Below are 5580 nucleotides of genomic sequence, written 5' to 3' on the forward strand. Positions count from 1 at the left end.
GATCCAGAAATTCCCGCTGATAAGCTTCCACAGTTTTGTTGCCCTGAGTGAGGTTGCGAAACTCGCGCTTCTTCCGGTCCATGACTCCCTGAGGAATGAAGCGAGCACGGAAGGCAGCTTGGAAGTCTGGCCAAGTGATGATTGTTCCAACTGGTAGAGTACGCCTGTGGCTGTCCCACCATTGAGCTGCGGGTCCCTTCAGGAAGGAAGCAAAGGTGACATAGCTGGCAGGGGCTACATCAGCAGACTCCATCTCATAGGTGATGTCACAGAGCCAGTCATCAGCATCCAGGGGCTAAGTTGAGCTGCGGTACACAGTTGGGTTCAGGCGCATGAAATCCTGCAGAGTTACTGGGGTTGGCTGCTGGTTCATATTGGGGCGAGGAAACTGAGCCATCATATTCTCCATGAACTGGCGATTCTTCTCAAGCTATTGGATCATACCAGCCATGTACTCAGGCGGCGACCACCTGGTCTAACCATCCTGCTAATATATAACAGGAGTAGTTCAGCATTGAGAAATTGCGAGGACAAGAATCATTCATGATGAAACATGCATAATGAAAGGAACACGATAGATACTACATAGTAGTTGGCACATCTTACAAAAGTGATCATGCATAAAGTTCGGTACACAGAGTTCAGTACATAGGCTAAGAACATCATAGGCGGCACGCAGGCTCGCGGCGAATGCATCTAACACTAACAAGCAAGCCTACATCAGTCCCAGGAGGAACTGTGGAGGTAGGTGTAGCCTGACAGCTGGTAGTGACGCGAAGGGAAGTCCTCCACTAGCCTGGGGTCTGCGGATACTCTGATGCGGAACCCGACGCGCAGGTGGCAGGAGAGGACCAAGTGCGGGAGAGTAGCCTCCCACATCTGGCCAGCCAACGCCCTGGGGCATCACGGTCCTGGAAGGGTAGATTGCAGAACGCGGCAGATCACCAGATCGGACAGAGGGGTGCAACAGCGTCAGAGCACGGTACAGGTGCCGATGGGTGGTGTACAACTCGTGGCGAAGAGCTCGGTTAGCTCTATCCAGCCCATCGGCATGCAGAACCAGGTTCTGATGGTAGAAGGGCTCTCGGGTGACAGTGGAGTAGGCAGCAGTGTAGTATCCCTCCGCACCAACATCGGATGCGATAGCAATGTGCCTGAAGGAGGAGGTGTCCAACTCCTGATACTCTCCACGAAGACATGTCAGAGCAGCATAAGCAACATCGTGGACCGCCATGTCGATAGTCACTCCAACACCATGAGCATTGTGCAACACGGTAGTGGAGTCATACTCCCGAGAGTAGAGGTGGACGATGGCACGGTACTTCCCCTGGTTGAAGTCCTGGTACTCCTCATAGACGGTGTACTCAGGGTGCCGCGATAACCCAGATAGGTCATCATCCCAACCAACATAGCAAGTGATCCTGAGGCACCAATGGCCGTCGTGTGGCGCACGAGCTGTCTCGTGGGTTCCATCTAAAAACAAAGATGTTTCAAAGGAGTCAACTGACAGTGTGGATAATTTTCAATATACTACTCTAAAGAATAGCTAGGGCTTATCCAACTTTGGGGTGAACGTGGTCACGGGATCCTAATGTTAAAGTTAGTAAAATCGTTTAACCCGAGTAGGAGAGATTTCAGAGTCCCAGAGTAAGGATCGAGGAGTAAAAGATACTAATACCACCCAGATGGCGACGTGGGCCCGTAAGGCACACAACCATGTTATAAAAAGTTTTTGTAATGTCTAGACTCAACTTCGGCTAAGGACTGTGGAAGGAGGATTCCTACAGGCAGTCGGCTCTGATACCAACTTGTGACGCCCCCGATTCAATCGTACACTAATCATACACGCAAACGTGTACGATCAAGACCAAGGACTCACGGGAAGATATCACAACACAACTCTACAAATAAAAATAAGTCATACAAGCATCATATTACAAGCCAGGGGCCTCGAGGGCTCGAATACAAGAACTCGATCATAGACGAGTCAGCGGAAGCAACAATATCTGAGTACAGACATAAGTTAAACAAGTTTGCCTTAAGAAGGCTAGCACAAATTGGGATACAGATTGAAAGAGGCGCAAGCCGCCTGCCTGGGATCCTCCTAAACTACTCCCGGTCATCGTCAGCGAGCTGCACGTAGTAGTAGGCACCTCCCGAGTAGTAGTAGTCGTCGTCGACGGTGGCGTTTGGCTCCTGGGCTCCAACGTCTGGTTGCAGCAATCGAGTATAGAAAGGGGGAAAAGAGGGAGTAAAGCAACCGTGAGTACTCATCCAAAGTACTCGCAAGCAAGGAGCTACACTACATATGTATGCATTGGTATCAAATGGAATAAGGGTATCATATGTGGACTGAACTGCAGAAAGCCGGAATAAGAGGGGGATAGCTAGTCCTTTCGAAGACTACACTTCTGGTAACCTCCATCTTGCAGCAGAAGAAGAGAGTAGATCGTAAGTTCACCAAGTAACATCGCATAGCATAATCCTAACCGATGATCCTCCCCTCGTCGCCCTATGAGAGAGCGACCACCGGTTGTATCTGGCACTTGGAAGGGTGTGTTTTATTAAGTATCCGGTTCTAGTTGTCATAAGGTCAAGGTACAACTCCGGGTCATCCTTTTACCGAGGGACACGGCTATTCGAATAGATCAACTTCCCTGCAGGGGTGCACCACATTTCCCAACACGCTCGATCCCATTTGGCCGGACACACTTTCCTGGGTCATGCCCGGCCTCGGAAGATCAACACGTCGCAGCCATACCTAGGCACAACAGAGAGGTCAGCACGCCGGTCTAAATCCTATGGCGCAAGGGTCTGGGCCCATCGCCCATTGCACACATACACGTTGCGTGGGCGGCCGGAGAGCAGACCTAGCAACCTCCATTACAAAGAAAGTTGCGTTACGCGGTCCAACCCGGAGCACGCCGCTCAGTCGCTGACGTCATGAAGGCTTCGGCTGATACCACGACGCGAGTGCCCATAACTGTCCCCGCGTAGATGGTTAGTGCGTATAGGCTAGTGGCCAGACTCAGATCAAATACCAAGATCTCGTTAAACGTGTTATCTTGAAATAACCGCGAACGCCGACCAGGGCTAGGCCCACCTCTCTCCTAGGTGGTCTCAACCTGCCCTGTCGCTTTGCCACAAAGATCCACATAGAGGGCCGTTGGGACAAAGGTCCTTTCAGCCCCCAATCCGTGAATCACTCGCGGGTGCTCCACGAGCCGACCCGACTTTAGTCACCACATGTATCATGTATAAAGTATATAGTATATACCCGTGATCACCTCCCGAGTGATCACGGCCCGATAGTATAGCATGGCAGACGGACAAGAATGTAGGGCCACTGATGATAAACTAGCATCCTATACAAAGCATTAGGATTGCAGGTAAAGGTAACAACAGTAGTTGCAAGGACAGGCTATGCATCAGGATAGGATTAACGGAAAGTAGTAACATGCTACACTACTCTAATGCAAGCAGTATAGAGTAGAGTAGGCGATATCTGGTGATCAAGGGGGGGCTTGCCTGGTTGCTCTGGCAAGAGAGAGGGGTCGTCAACACCGTAGTCGTACTGGGTAGCAGCGGCATCGATCTCGGTGTCTAGCGAGAGAAGAGGGGGAAGAAACAATAAATATTAAGCAAACAGATGCATAGCGATGCAAGACATGACAAGTATCGGCGCTAGGGGTGCCCTAACGCGGTACGAGGTGGTACCGGTGAAGGGGGAAAACATCCGGGAAAGTATTCCCGGTGTTTCGCGTTTTCGGACAGATGAACCGGAGGGGGAAAGTTGCGTGTTTGCTATGTTAGGGATGCGTGGCGGACGAACGGGCTGCGTATCCGGATTCGTCTCGTTGTTCTGAGCAACTTTCATGTACAAAGTTTTTCCATCCGAACTACAGTTTATTTTATATTAATTTTTCAAAGTTTTAAATGATTTTCTAAATTTTTGGATTTAGTTTAATTTGAAATTAAGTTGGTATTTAAATGCTATGGATACACAGGAAGTGTACCCAGAAGTGTGCACCTGACGCTGACAGGTGGGGATAGTTGACTAAGTCAACTGCCTAGTCAGCACCCAGTCAGCAGAGGCTGAAAGATGGGGCATGTTGACTGAGTTGACCCGGTCAACATCTGACTGGTCAAAGGGTGAATAGTAAAGGTGGGTCCCGGCTGTCATAGACTGTTTAGTTAACTAACAATAGTTAACTAGGTTAATTAAACATAATTAATTAAGTTAATTAATCTAGTTAATTAATTAATTAATTTTTTTATTAATTAATTATATTTTTTATTTTTGTTTTCGTTCTGGGCGACGAGCGCCAGCCCGACAGGGCGCCGCGGGGCAGCGGGCGAAGGGGCGGGCGCGCGGCCTGGCTCCGGCGGCCATGGCCGCGGCCGGAGCAAGGCGACTCGGTTTACCGGAGAGGGTCACCGCGACGGACGCAGCGGGAGTGGGGTGAGGCCCTGGCGGACGCGGCCAGGCGCCGCGGGGCGGAGACGGCGGCGGGCGCAGGCAGCCGGGACAAGGACCGGGCGGCGATGGTGTTGAGCTGGGCGGCGGCGTCGCTCGTGCGCGGACGGGGATGGCGGGCACGACGAGGTCGCAGCGGCAGGCGGGCAGCGGCGGGGAAAAGCAGGAGCATGCTGGAGCGAGCGGGTGCGAGGAGTGAGAGGCGACGGCGCGGGGCGAGGCCACGGCGGGCGCAGGTGGGCGCGTGCAGGGCGAGCCCCGAGCAGCGTGCAGGGGGCGGGCGAGCGGCGTGGTGGCGCTAGGTGAGGGCGGGCGCGTGCGCGCATGACGGCGCGTCGCTCGGTGAGCAGGGGAGGGCGCGCGTCGGCCGGGAACGATGCAGAGGAGAGGAGAGGGGGGTAGCGGCTCACAGGGGGCCGTAGGGTTCGCGGCAACGGGCTTGGGGAGGAGGACGGAGACGAGCGACGGAGAGGACGGCAGGGCAGCTCCGGCGATAGTGGCCTCCGGCGAGGTCCTCAGGCGGCAGGCGCGTCCAATCCGGGCGGTGACAGACAAGGGCGAGGTGGAGGCGTCGAGCCCGATCCTAATTGGATCAGGGGAGAGTGAGAGTGGGGGCGCGAGTGGGGGGGAGTGGGTGCTGTTGGATTAGGGTTTCGGGATCGGGGGGGATAACGGGCGGCCGGATGGGTCGCTTCGACCGGGCCGGCGGAAGTGGCCAGCTGGGCCGGTTGGCCCAGTTGGGCCAGGGGCACTTTTCCTTAGTTTAGTTTTTTTTCTTTTTTATTTTCTTTTCTTTAATTTATTTACTTTTATATTTTAAATCATTTTAAATTATTTAGGCCTTTTATAAAAATGTGTTTACTACACCATAAATTCCTAGGCATTTATTTGCACACATCGAACAATTTTGTTTTAATTTTTGAAAACTTTTATTATTTAACCTTATTTTAAATTTGAATTTGAATCGGTTTTGAACTAGCGATAGGTTAGCAACAGTAACCGCGGTGACGTGGCATGATTAGCGTTGGATTACTGTAGCACGATTATCCAGGTGTTACATGAACGATGATGAAGGAGAAGCGGGGTGGAGCCCTGCTGCAGCG

The sequence above is a fragment of the Triticum urartu genome, chromosome 5A (assembly GCF_056163025.1).
Source record: "Triticum urartu cultivar PI428250 chromosome 5A, HENAU_Tu73, whole genome shotgun sequence".
NCBI lineage: Eukaryota > Viridiplantae > Streptophyta > Magnoliopsida > Poales > Poaceae > Triticum > Triticum urartu.